The sequence below is a fragment of the Coregonus lavaretus genome (genome assembly GCF_964263955.1).
Source record: "Coregonus lavaretus genome assembly, chromosome: 6".
NCBI lineage: Eukaryota > Metazoa > Chordata > Actinopteri > Salmoniformes > Salmonidae > Coregonus > Coregonus lavaretus.
This window is the reverse complement of record NC_139993.1, coordinates 47012822-47026441: the sequence shown is the minus strand read 5'-3', so window position 1 is coordinate 47026441 and position 13620 is coordinate 47012822.

The window sequence follows — 13620 nt, the reverse complement described above, 5'->3', positions numbered from 1 at the left end:
GGTCATTGGGGGGCCTGCGTGCTGATTTTGATTTTGGGGTTGTTTTGTTGTCTGGTCTCTTGCTGGTGTGTTGTTAGGTCTTCCTTTTCCGTTTTTGGTTTGGATTTTGTGTGTTCTGGCCATAGTGGTTCTTCTTCTTGACTGTCAGAGGAGTAAAGGAATTGTGAAAGGAGGGAGGGTTTCTTTTGGCGGTGGGCTTGGGAACCGGCTCCCCTCTGGCCTGGGGTTTGAGAGGGGTGCTGGTGGCCCAGAAGTGGGTAATGGTTGATGGGCTGGCAGGGGTTGGGATCGTTTCTGGGGAGTCTTGGGTGGTGGCAGGGGTGAGGACCGTTTTCGGGATGTTTTGGGTGGTGGGTTGGACGGTGCCTTTGGAAAGGTCTGGTTCTGGGACTGGGTCTTTGTTGTTGGAGGGTTGGAGGGGTTGGTGGGGTTGGGGGAGTTGGTGGGGTTGGTGGGGTTGGGATTTGGGATTTGGGTTAATGGTTTGGGTTAATGGGGTTGGGGTCGGTGGCGTTGGCCCCTGCGAGCTGGGGAAGGTTCTGAAGAAGTGTCCCCCTTTCAGGTTGCAGGGTCGTGTGGAAGTACAGTCCGAGGTGGGATGGTTGTCTTTACAGATCTTACAGATGATGGCTGTGCAAGCTGCAACCAGATGGCCCAGTTGGCAGCATTTCCTGCACAGTTTGGGTATGCCGTAGTAGTGGGCGGAGCCCCTGTTGTTCCCCTGCGTGATGGTGTTGGGGAGGTGTTGGACTATGGGTGTTAGGGTTAGGGCACATGGCTGGGGTGTGTGGGTAATTGGGTTGAGGTGTTTAGGTTTGTGGGCTGAGGTGTATATATATATTGGGGCTGAGGAATACATCTAAATGTCTGTTAATTGTATTATAGGGAGAGCACTGTATGTTCCCATCAGTCACAATTGTGACCGAGAATAAAACATACGTTTTTTACATACTTTTCAAAAAAAGCAATATGGATTACAAGTTAGGGTTACTAATGACAAAATATTTGCATAGTGGCATGTCTGGGAAAAATGTGTTAAACAAATGGGTTAAGTAGCTATGGGTCTCTCTGTTTGAATGGTGTACACACAGCATCTACATGTCTTACTCTGTCCTGTGGGGAACTGGTGTGCATGTTAGCGCAAATGCATGTGTGCTTGTCTGTGTGTGTGAACCTGTGTGTATTTGTGTGTCTGTGTCTGTCTGTCTGTGATTAGGTCAGAATTCCGGTAACGTGTTTTGTTTGGTAAAATAATACAAAATATTAAAAGAAAGGCTGCAAATGTGTCGATACAAATGTGTTTGTTGGTGAAGAGAGTAACGAGACACACAGACACACTCATACAAAAACAGAATATTATAAGATAGAACAGCCCATCCTTCTCTGCTTCAGGAACTCTGTGTAATTTCCTCTGGAATGGACAAACAGGCCCTGGGCATAGTTCTGCACCACCAAGAAATACCTTGGCATATATACACAGACACAGGCCTAGACCCTGACACAAAACACACACACAGACACACACACACACTTACTTGGCTAGAAGACCAGACATAAGACTCACTGGAAGAAAATTGGTCTGTCTCCTCTGGAAATGTATCACTACTGGATGCAGCGGATGACTATTGTGCATGTTCATGTTATTGCACTTCTTCCAATCTGTCTGTCTGTCTATCCTCCTACAGGACATCTCACTGGAGCCATAGAGAGCCATAAGCCCACATAAAATAAGTACAAATAATGTATACAAAACACTCCAGTCTAGTTTTAGACCCCATTATAGTTCTGAGACTGCACTCATGAAAGTGGTAAATTACATTTTAATGGCGTCAAACAAGGCTCTGCATCTGTCCTCGTTCTCCTAGACCTTAGAGCTGCTTTCGACAACATTGATCACCATATCCTTTTGGAGAGATTGGAAACCCTAATTTGTCTACACGGACCAGTTCTTGCCTGGTTTAGATCTTAACTGTCGGAAAGATATCAGTTCGCATCTGTGGATGGTTTGTCCTCTGACAAATCAAAGGTAAGTTTCGGTGTTCCTCAAGGTTCCATTCTAGAACCACTATTAGTTTGACTATATACTGTATGATACTGTACCTCTTGGTGATATCATTTGGAAACACACTGCTATGCAGAGGACACACAGCTGTGCATTTCGATAGAACATGGTGAAGACCCAAAATGATCTACCCTGGAATCCTGTGTTTCAGACATAGGGAAGTGGATGTCGGCAAATGTTTTACTTTTAAACTCGGACAAAACAGAGATGCTAGTTCTAGATCCCAAGAAGCAAAGATTTCTGCTGTCGTATCTGACAATCTCGATGGCTGTTCAGTTTTCTCAAATAAAACTGTGAAGGACCTCGGCGTTACTCTGGACCCTGAGCTCTCTTTTGATTAACATATCAAACATATTTCAAGAGCAGCTTTTTTCCTTTCGTAACGTGCAAATTTAAAAAAAGTTTTATCCAAAAATGATGCAGAAACGCTAATCCATGCTTTTGTCACTTCAAGATTAGACTACTGCAATGCTCTCCTCTCTGGCTCCAGCATAAGGCACTATATAAACTTCAGCTAGTGCAAAATACGGCTGCTAGAATCTAGACTAGAACCAAAACATTATATCATAATACTCCAGTGCTAGCCTCTCTACTTGCTTCCTGTTAATGGCTGATTTCAAGGTTTTACTGTTAACCCAAAAAGCATTACACGGACAGATAGGCTCCTACTTATCTCTCCGATTTGGTCCTGCCGTACATACACTATATATACAAAAGTATGTGGACACCAATTCAAATGAGTGAATTTGGCTATTTCAGCCACACCCGTTGCTGACAGTTGTATAAAATCAAGCACATAGCCATGCAATCTACATAGACAAACATTGGCAATAGAATGGCCTTACTGAAGAGCTCAGTGACTTTCAACGTGGCACCGTCATAGTATTCCACCTTTCCAACAAGTCAGTTCGTAAAATGTCTGCCCTGCTAGAGCTGTCCCGGTCAACTGTAAGTGCTGTTATTGTGAAGTGGAAACGTCTAGGAGCAACAACGGCTCAGCCGCAAAATGGTAGGCCACACAAGATCACAGAACGGGACCGCCGAGTGTCTGTCCTTGGTTGCAACACTCACTACCGAGTTCCAAGCTGCCTCTGGAAGCAATGTCAGCACAAGAACTGTTCGTCAGGAGCTTCATGAAATGGGTTTCCATGGCCGAGCAGCCGCACACAAGGCTTAGATCCCCATGTGCAATGCCAAGCGTTTACTGGAGTGGTGTAAAGCTCGCTCCCATTGGACTCTGGAGCAGTGGAAACACGTTCTCTTCAGTGATGAATCACGCTTCACCATCTGGCAGTCCGATGGACGAATCTGGGTTTGGCGAATGACAGGAGAAATCTTAACACTACAGCATACAATGACATTCTAGACGATTCTGTGCGTCTAGAGTTTGGGGAAGGCCCTTTCCTGTTTCAGCATGACAATGGCCCTGTGCACAAAGTGAGGTCACTACAGAAATGGTTTGTCGAGATCGGTGTGGAAGAACTTGACTGGCCTGCACTGAGCCCTGACCTCAACCCCATCGAACACCTTTGGGATAAAGTGGAACGCCGACTGCAAGCCAGGCCTAATCGCCCAACATCAGAGCCCGACCTCACTAATGCTCTTGTGGCTGAATGGAAGCAAGTCCAACATCTAGTGGAAAGCCTTCCCAGAAGAGTGGAGGCTGTTATAGCAGCAAAAGGGGGACCAACTCCGTATTAATGCCCATGATTCTGGAATGAGATGTTCGACGTGTCCACATACTTTTGGTCATGTAGTGTACCTACGCGTACTGGTGTGACAAAACCTCCTTGCTGTCTCTGCCTGGCCGGCTCCCCTCTCTCCACTTGGATTCTGACCATATTACAGGGGCTGAGTCACTGGCTTGCTCGCACTCTCCCATGCCGTCCCTAGGAGGGTGCATCACATCATGCCAGGCTTTTTTCACTATACTTTACTTGAGTGGGTTGAGACACTGACGTGTTCTTCCTGTCCAGTTTTGCGCCCTCCCCTCGGGCTCGTGCGGTGGGGGAGATCTTTATGGGCTATACTCGGTCTTGTCTCAGGGTAGTGAATTAGTGGTCTGTTGATATCCCTTTGGTGTTGTGGGGGCTGTGCTTTGGCAGAGTGGGTGGGGTTATATCCTGCCTGGTTGGCCCTGTCCGGAGGTAACTTTGGACTGGGCCACAGTGTCCCCCGACCCACCCTGTCTCAGTCCCCAGTATCTATGCTGCTATAGTCTATGTGCCGGGAGCTAGTGTCAGTCTGTCCTAGCTGGTGTAATTGTCCTGTCTTATCTGGTGTCCTGTGTGATCTTATCTGGCTGTCCCCGTCCCCAGTCCTCCTGGTCATGCTGCCGATCCAGTTTCTGCTGTTCTACATGTGGCTATGGAACCCTGACCTGTTCACTGGACGTGCTACCTTGTCCCGGACCTGCTGTTTTGACCCTCTTTCTCTCTATTTCTCAAACTCTGAATGCTCGGCTATGAAAAGCCACTGTGATTATTATTTGACCCTGCTGGACATCTATGAACCTTTGAACATCTTGAAGAACGATCTGGCCTTAATGGCCATGTACTCTTTAAAGTCTCCACCCAGCACAGCCAGTAGTGGCCACTTATCGGCATCTGATTCCTCTCTAGGTTTCTTCCTAGGTTCCTGCCTTTCTAGGGAGTATTACCTAGCCACTGTACGTCTACATCTGCATTGCTTGCTCTTTGAGGTTTTAGGCTGGGTATCTGTGTAAGCACTTCGTGACAACTACTGATGTAAAAAAAATGCTTTATAAAATACATTTGATTGATTGACTGATTGATATTTACTTTAAGATGTGTTTTATTGGTTACGTGGAGTGGTTAGCAGCACTGTTAAATTGGAGAGTTCAGCAGGTTTAGTGGCAGGTCAATTGGTTCAACCTATTTATTACATAGTTTTGCATCAGGCCACAAGCTCCAAATTACTTTTACTTTCATTCCCAGGTAGCTAAAGGGCATAAGATGCACCGCCTCAGCACAAACCCGCTCATTCATAAGGTTGCTAAATAATAGGGTGTAGCCTACTACATTATGCAGTGAATGTCTTCGCAGCACCAATACCATTGAGCATGTGACTTTTATACTTTTAAAAAACAATTCGCCCTGGTCAGGGACGACGTGCTTTCTTAGCGGGAAAACAAGGCCCCCAGCTCCTCCCCCCCTGCAGCCACTGGACTGGCCGTCCCGCCCCTGGGAACATCTGCAGCTCGACAGAGGTTTCTAGTGGTGACCTACAACCTCCACTCCAAGTGGCCCAAGGTGACACACCGATGGGCTCGGTCACAACCAGGATGATAATAGACATTCTCAGGTAACACTTTTCCCGCTGGGGCCGAACCAAGCCCATCACCACTGAAAACGGTCCCCAAGGTACTGAGTACGTCATCACGCAACAGACGTCATCAGAGCGCGCAACAGAACAGTGTACTGTCTACTCGGTTTGTTATTTTTATGAAATCATTTTATGCATAGCTAAAGTTTTTATTGCCACGGATTCCGCAATGAGGTTAGCCTTTACGGCTGGGACCGCAAGTTTGTGTTCTGGATTCCTGTTAAGTAGCAGTTAGCTACTTGAAGGTCCCCAAGAACGCAGTGGCCTCCATCATTCTTATATGGAATACGTTTGGAACAACCAAGACTCTTCCTAGAGCTGGCCGCCCTGCCAAACTGAGCAATCAGGGGAGAAGGGCCTTGGTCAGGGAGGTGACCAAGAACCCGATGGTCACTCTGACTGAACTCCAGATTTCCTCTGTGGAGATGGGAGAACCTTCCAGAAGGACAACCATCTCTGCAGCAATTCACCAATCAGGCCTTTATGGTAGATTGGCCAGATGGAAGCCACTCCTCAGTAAAAGGCACATGACAGCCCGCTTGGAGTTTGCCAAAATGCACCTAAAGGACTATCAGAACATGAGAAACAAGATTCTCTGGTTTGATGAAACCAAGATTGAAGATAACAAACATTAGGCTCGGTATCAGTCAAGCAAGACCTGATGAGAAGTTTGATGATATGTGCCCTAGCCTACCACACAAAGGCACCATGTATTTATTCTCCTTGGTTGACACATACATGCTGAGGAAAGTGATATCACAACTTAAGCCTTCTAGCTGCCTTCTCGATCCTATCCCCACCACCTTCTTCAAAACAGTTTATATCAGAAGAAGTGCAAGCTAGTGCAAGTGCAAGAATCGGTTTTAAAGTCTCTGCACTGGCTGCCTCTGAGTTTTAGAATACATTTTAAGACTCTTCTATTGGTTTTAAATCAATCCACGATTGTCCACCCCAATACATATTAGACATGCTTTTGAGTTATGTACCCAGTAGGCCCCTCAGGTCCTCTGGCACTGGCCTTTTAACTATTCCAAAGCCTAGGACCAAGATTCATGGAGAGGCAGCCTTTAGTTACTATGCCCCCAGCCTCAGGAATAGCCTGCTAGAGAATCTGAGGGGGGACGAAACTGTGGACATATTTCAAAGAGATCTTAAAACACACCTTTTTAGCTTTGCTTTTCCTTAGGGTGCTTTTTTACTATTTCAGTTTTGATTGTTATTCTTTCGTTTTTTATCCTCTTATGTTTGTTGTGTAGTAAATATTTATGTTTTAATTTTAATTGTTTTTTATTTCTGTATTTTCCTGTGAAGCGCATTGAGTTGCGTACATGTCTAAAATGTGCTGTATAAATAAAGCTTGATTTGATTTGATGTCTGTACAGTACACACAGTAGGACAGTCACATGTTATTGTTACTCCCCACACGTTCTGTATTGGTCAGTTCACGTCATGATTTAAAAGAGTACAGTTGGCTCTGACACCTGTCATCGCATTTATCCTTCAAACTTAACAATGAGTTACCAGGAAACAGAACCATGTTGCTCATCAGATCACTCCTGTAATGAAGAAGCAGGGAGTCAGGCAGCAAGTGCAGTTGATGAGTTTAATAACAACGAACATGAAGCTAAACAAAACAAGAGAAGCGTACTGGACATTTAAAAAATATATACTGCCTGAAGACTGAGGCTACTGAGGGATAAATAAAGGGGAAGTAATCAAGGTACTGATGAAGTCCAGGTGTGCATAACGATGGGGAGCAGGTGTGTGTAATGATGGTTGACAGGTGTGCGTAATGTGGGTTGCCAGGACCGGTGGTTAGTGAACTGGAGCGGGAGTAGGTGTGACAACTCCCTACAGTACATATAACACACAGTGAGTAGGGAGAGGTTTGTCTTTCTGACTGGAATCTGACTGGGATCTCTGACAGCTATATCATTGATGGCCTTCCTAAGGAAGGAAAGTAGGCTTCCTTTTATCAGATCAAATGCTACAAGCCTCTAAAGGCTGGTTTATAAAGACGTCTCCTTCACTCCGCTGTAGTGAAGATTGGCTCCGTGATTCACTGTCAATCTGGAAACAAATCAACACAGGAAAAGTAACTACTGTAGAAGTGGGAAGAGTATCTTATGAAGAGAGAATTTGTGTGTCTTTCTGCATATGAGGGAGGGGAAGGTTGGGGTCGGTCTATCTTTGAATTGCAACATTTGAATAACATTTAGGTTAAAACGAGAACTCAAGATATTATACTGTTTCTCAAGCATTTCAATCAATGTTATTCAAAAGAGCACAAGACAAGATAAAGGACTAATACACAGAATTCTTTAAAAATCACACATAATTATCAGAATTAGAATTTGTATTTAGGAACAACATTTTGTATTAGCACATCAAATGAAAAGGTGCTCTGAAATATCTATATGAAATATCAGCAGATTCCATGGTTATAGAAAAATTCCTGAGATGTATCAACAGCAAACTGAGCTGATAATCATAGACAATATTCCGTTGTTACCTGAAAGGACGGAGTTTTTAGTCACGCATATTGGGAAAAAAATATGACATGATCATAACGGCAGATTCTTTCCATTGTCACTGTGGAAACTAAAGTATGTCTGCTCAAAACATCAGAAAATCATCATAACTGGTGTGTTTATAATGATGGAACAAATGGGCGAGGTCTGAGGTGGGAAGAGTGTGTCGGGTGGGGTGGGGTGAGGTAGACTGGGTATGTATCCAGGCCTGCTACAAACACAGAGCTCTGTCGGCATTCCTTATCAGCCTGTCAATCTCTTATCTGACCAACTCAATTCTTCAGACACAACTATTCGTAAATAACGTCTACACGTTATTGGAAAAATATATGGCAGCTAGAAATCAAAACTGGATGGTGTTCAGAGATAGATGGGAGGGGTTGAGGGTAGCTGAAGGATGTGACTAAAAACAAACAAAAGATAACTAATGTAAAATATACTGTCCGTAAAATGTATATCGTATGTATAAGCTGGAAGTAGAAGCATAAGCATTGTTGTCCATTAGTTTACTCCAATTAGTGAGGGGTTGTAGGGTTAGGGGAATATAATAAAGAAGGAAAATATATTTAATTAGTTTACTCCAATTAGGGTAGGGGTGGTACGGTTAGGGAAAAATAATAAAGAACAAAAATATATTTTAAAAAATAGATATATTTAAAATAATATATATATATAGTGCATTCGGAAAGTATTCAGACCCCTTGACTTTTTCCACATTTTGTTACGTTACAGCCTTATTCTAAAATGGATTAAATCGATTTTTTCCCTCATCATTATACACACAAAACCCCATGATGACAAAGCAAAAACAGGTTTTCAGACATTTCCGCATATTAAAAAATACAAAAACATCACATTTACATAAATATTCAGACCCTTTACTCAGTACATTGTTGAAGCACCTTTGGCAGCGATTACAGCCTTGAGTCTTCTTGGGTATGACACTACAAGCTTGGCAAATACAGTTGAAGTCGTAAGTTTAAATACACCTTAGCCAAATACATTTAAACTCAGTTTTTCACAATTCCTGACATTTAATCCTACTAACAATTCCCTGTCTTAGGTCAGTTAGGATCACCACTTTATTTTAAGAATGTGAAATGTCAGAATAATAGTAGAGAGAATGATTTATTTAAGCTTTTATTTATTTCATCACATTCCCAGTGGGTCAGAAGTCTACATACACTCAGATAGTATTTGGTAGCGTTGCCTTTAAATTGTTTAACTTGGGTCAAACGTTTCAGGTAGCCTTCCACAAGCTTCCCACAATAAGTTGGTTGAATTTTGGCCCATTCCTCCTGACAGAGCTGGTGTAACTGAGTCAGGTTTGTAGGCCTCCTTGCTCGCATACACTTTTTCAGTTCTGCCCAAAAATGTTGTATAGGATTGAGGTCAGGGCTTTGTGATGGCTACTCCAATACCTTGACTTTGTTGTCCTTAAGCCATTTTGCCACAACTTTGGAAGTATGCTTGGGGTCATTGTCCATTTGGAAGAACCATTTGCGACCAAGCTTTAACTTTCTGACTGATGTCTTGAGATGTTGCTTCAATATTTCCACATAATTGTCCTTCCTCATGATGCCATCTATTTTGTGAAGTGCACCAGTCCCTCCTGCAGCAAAGCACCCCCACAGCATGATGCTGCCATCCCCATACTTCACAGTTGGGATGGTGTTCTTCTGCTTGCAAGCACCCACTTTTTCCTCCAAACATAATGATGGTCATTATGGCCAAACAGTTATATTTTTGTTTAATCAGACCAGAGAACATTTCTCCAAAAAGTACGATCTTTGTCCCCATGTGCAGTTAAAAACCGTAGTCTGGCTTTTTTATGGCAGTTTTGGAGCTTCCTTGCTGAGCGGCCTTTCAGGTTATGTCGCTATAGGACTTGTTTTACTGTGGATATAGATACTTTTGTACCTATTTCCTCCAGCATCTTCACAAAGTCCTTTGCTGTTGTTCTGGGATTGATTTGCACTTTTCGCACCAAAGTACGTTCATATCTAGGAGACAGAACGCGTCTCCTTCCTGAGCGGTATGATGGCTGCGTGGTCCCATGGTGTTTATAGTTGCGTACTATTGTTTGTACAGATGAACGTGGTACCTTCAGCCATTTGGAAATTGCTCCCAAGGATGAACCAGACTTGTGGAGGTCTACCATTTTTTTTCTGAGGTCTTGGCTGATTTCTTTTGATTTTCCCATGATGTCAAGCAAAGAGGCACTGAGTTTGAAGGTAGGCCTTGAAATACATCCACAGGTACACCTCCAATTGACTCAAATGATGTCAATTAGCCTATCAGAAGCTTCTAAAGCAATGACATCATTTTCTGGAATTTTCCAAGCTGTTTAAAGGCACAGTCAACTTCGTGTATGTAAACTTCTGACCCACTGGAATTGTTATACAGTGAATTATAAGTGAAATATCTGTCTGTAAACAATTGTTGGAAAAATTACTTGTGTCATGCACAAAGTAGATGTCCTAACCGACTTGCCAAAACTATAGTTTGTTACAACCTAAGTGTATGTAAACTTCCGACTTCAACTGTATGTATTTGGAGAGTTTCTCCCATTCTTCTCTGCAGTTCCTCTCAAGCTCTGTCAGGTTGGATGGGAAGCGTCGCTGCACAGCTATTTTCAGGTCTCTCCAGAGATGTTCGATCAGATACAAGTCCGGACTCTGGCTGGGCCACTCAAGGACATTCAGAGACTTGTCCCGAAGCCACTCCTGCGTTGTCTTGGCTGTGTGCTTAGGGTCGTTGTCCTTTTAGAAGGTGAATCTTCACCCCAGTCTGAGTTCCTGAGCGCTCTGGAGAAGTTTTTCATCAAGGATCTCCCTGTACTTTGCTCCGTTCATCTTTCGCTCGATCCTGAACATCCCCACAGCATGATGCTGCCTCCACCATGCTTCACCGTAGGGATGGTGCCAGGTTTCCTCCAGACGTGACGCTTGGCATTCAGGCCAAAGAGTTCAATCTTGGTTTCATCAGACCACAGAACCATGTTTCTCATGGTGTGAGAGTCTTTAGGTGCCTTTTGGCAAACTCCAAGTGGGCTGTCATGTGCCTTTTACTGAGGAGTGGCTTCTGTTTGGCCACTCTACCATAAAGGCCTGATTGGTGGAGTGCTGCAGAGATGGATGTCCTTCTGGAATGTTCTCCCATCTCCACAGAGGAACTCTGGAGCTCAGTCAGAGTGACCATCGGATTCTTGGTCACCTCCCTGACCAAGGCCCTTTTCCCCCGATTGCTCAGTTTGGCCGGGTGGCCAGCTCTAGGAGGAGTCTTGGTGGTTCCAAACGTCTTCCAATTTAAGAATGATGGAGGCCACAGTGTTTTTGGAGACCTTCAATGCTGCAGACATTTTTTAGTACCCTTCCCCAGATCTGTGTCTCAACACAATCCTGTCCAAGAAGCTCTACGGACAACTCCTTCGACCTCATGGCTTGGGTTTTGCTCTGACATGCACTGTCAACTGTGGGCTTTATATAGACAAGTGGGTGCCTTTCCAAATCATTTCCAATCAATTGAATTGACCACAGATGGACTCCAATCAAGTTGTAGAAACATCTCAAGGATGATCAATGGAAACAGGATGCATCTGAGCTCAATTTCGAGTGTCATAGCAAAGGGTCTGAATACTTATGTAAATAAGGATTTATTTTGTATTTTATTTAATACATTTGCAAACATTTCTAAAAAACCTTTTTTTGCTTTGTCATTATGGGGTATTGTGTGTAGATTGATGAGGAAACATTTTGTTTAATCCATTTTAGAATAAGGCTGTAATGTAACAAAATGTGGAAAAAGTCAAGGGGTCTGAATACTTTCCGAATGCACTGCATAAATCAGGGATTGGAAATAATGCAGACAATTACATTGATAGAAGCCACAATCTATCTGCAATACAAAAGCTTATCTACCCCAAAATATTATTAAACAAAACATTTATAAATAAATAACGTCTGAACTCAGGCTAACTGGTGTCATGATATTTCAGAATAATTTGTTGGGTTTTGGTTTGATCCTGGTGGCTGTCAGTTTGATGAGACCTTGCTGTAGATAATTACAGTGAGACACAGTATTAAGCTCTTTCTCAACCAGACATTCTACAATAGCAGAGTATGCTAAGTACTGAAATATACCCTTAGGGGGCATCATAGACCTTGGGTCATGTCCACTGCTTCTTTGTTGGCCTGTACAGTCGTGGTCAAAAGTTTTGGTCTTCACAAAGTTTTCTGCTTCAGTGTTTTTAGATATTTTTATCAGATGTTACTATGGTATACTGAAGTATAATTACAAGCATTCCATAAGTGTCAAAGGCTTTTATTGACAATTACATTAAGTTTATGCAAAGAGTCAATATTTGCAATGTTGACCCTTCTTTTTCAAGACCTCTGCAATCCGCCCTGGCATGCTGTCAATTAACTTCTGGGCCACATCCTGACTGATGGCAGCCCATTCTTGCATAATCAATGCTTGGAGTTTGTCAGAATTTGTGGGGTTTTGTTTGTCCACCCATCTCTTGAGGATTGACCACAAGTTCTCAATGGGATTAAGGTCTGGGGAGTTTCCTGGCCATGGACGCAAAATGTTGATGTTTTGTTCCCTGAGCCACTTAGTTATCACCTTTGCCTTATGGCAAGGTGCTCCATCAAGCTGGAAAAGGCATTGTTCGTCACCAAACTGTTCTTGGATGGTTGGGAGAAGTTGCTCTCGGAGGATGTGTTGGTACCATATTGATGATCCGATAAATGGTTGATTTAGGTGCAATCTTACTAGCAGCAATATCCTTGCCTGTGAAGGCCTTTTTGTGCAAAGCAATGATGACGGCACGTGTAACCATGGTTAAAAGAGGAAGAACAATGATTTCAAGCACCACCCTCATTTTAAAGCTTCCAGTCTGTTATTCTAACTCAATCAGCATGACAGAGTGATCTCCAGCCTTGTCCTCGTCAACACTCTCACCTGTGTTAACGAGAGAATCACTGACATGATGTCAGCTGGTCCTTTTGTGGCAGGCTGAAATGCAGTGGAAATGTTTTTTTTTCTGATCAAGTTCATTTTCATGGCAAAGAGGGACTTTGCAATGAATTGCAATTCAACTGATCACTCTTCATAACATTCTGGAGTATATGCAAATTGCCATCATAAAAACTGAGGCAGCAGACTTTGTGAAAATTTATATTTGTGTCATTCTCAAAACTTTTGACCACGACTGTATTGCTCCTTACTCACTCTCTCACTCTGATACAGACCAGGCTATTCTAACAAAGTAATAGAACCTCCTTCAATGTGCTCTAACAGGGAAGTAAAATACCTATCCAGGCTTTGTAAGATCTGGCATGCGTCAGCAACGCCTTGGCAGAAGAACGCGCCTTCAGTGTCAGTCCGCTTCCAGTCAGTCAGGTGTGTGATGGAGATGTTACACATCCTGCATTCATCTCAATCCTCAGGTGTGAAACTGCCGCCACACCCCCGCTGACTGATCCCTATCGGGCCCGGCTCCACGTGGGGGCTTAATTGGGCTTAGCCCCCTCAGATCAAACTTTAGCCCCCTCAGTTTTATGTCCCTATATAAAAATAGCAAAAAAAATTAAATGACAGGTTGGCGCAAAAACATTTAGCAGACGCTCTTTTCCAGAGCAATTTACAGGTGCAATTAGGGTTAAGTTCCTTGCTCAA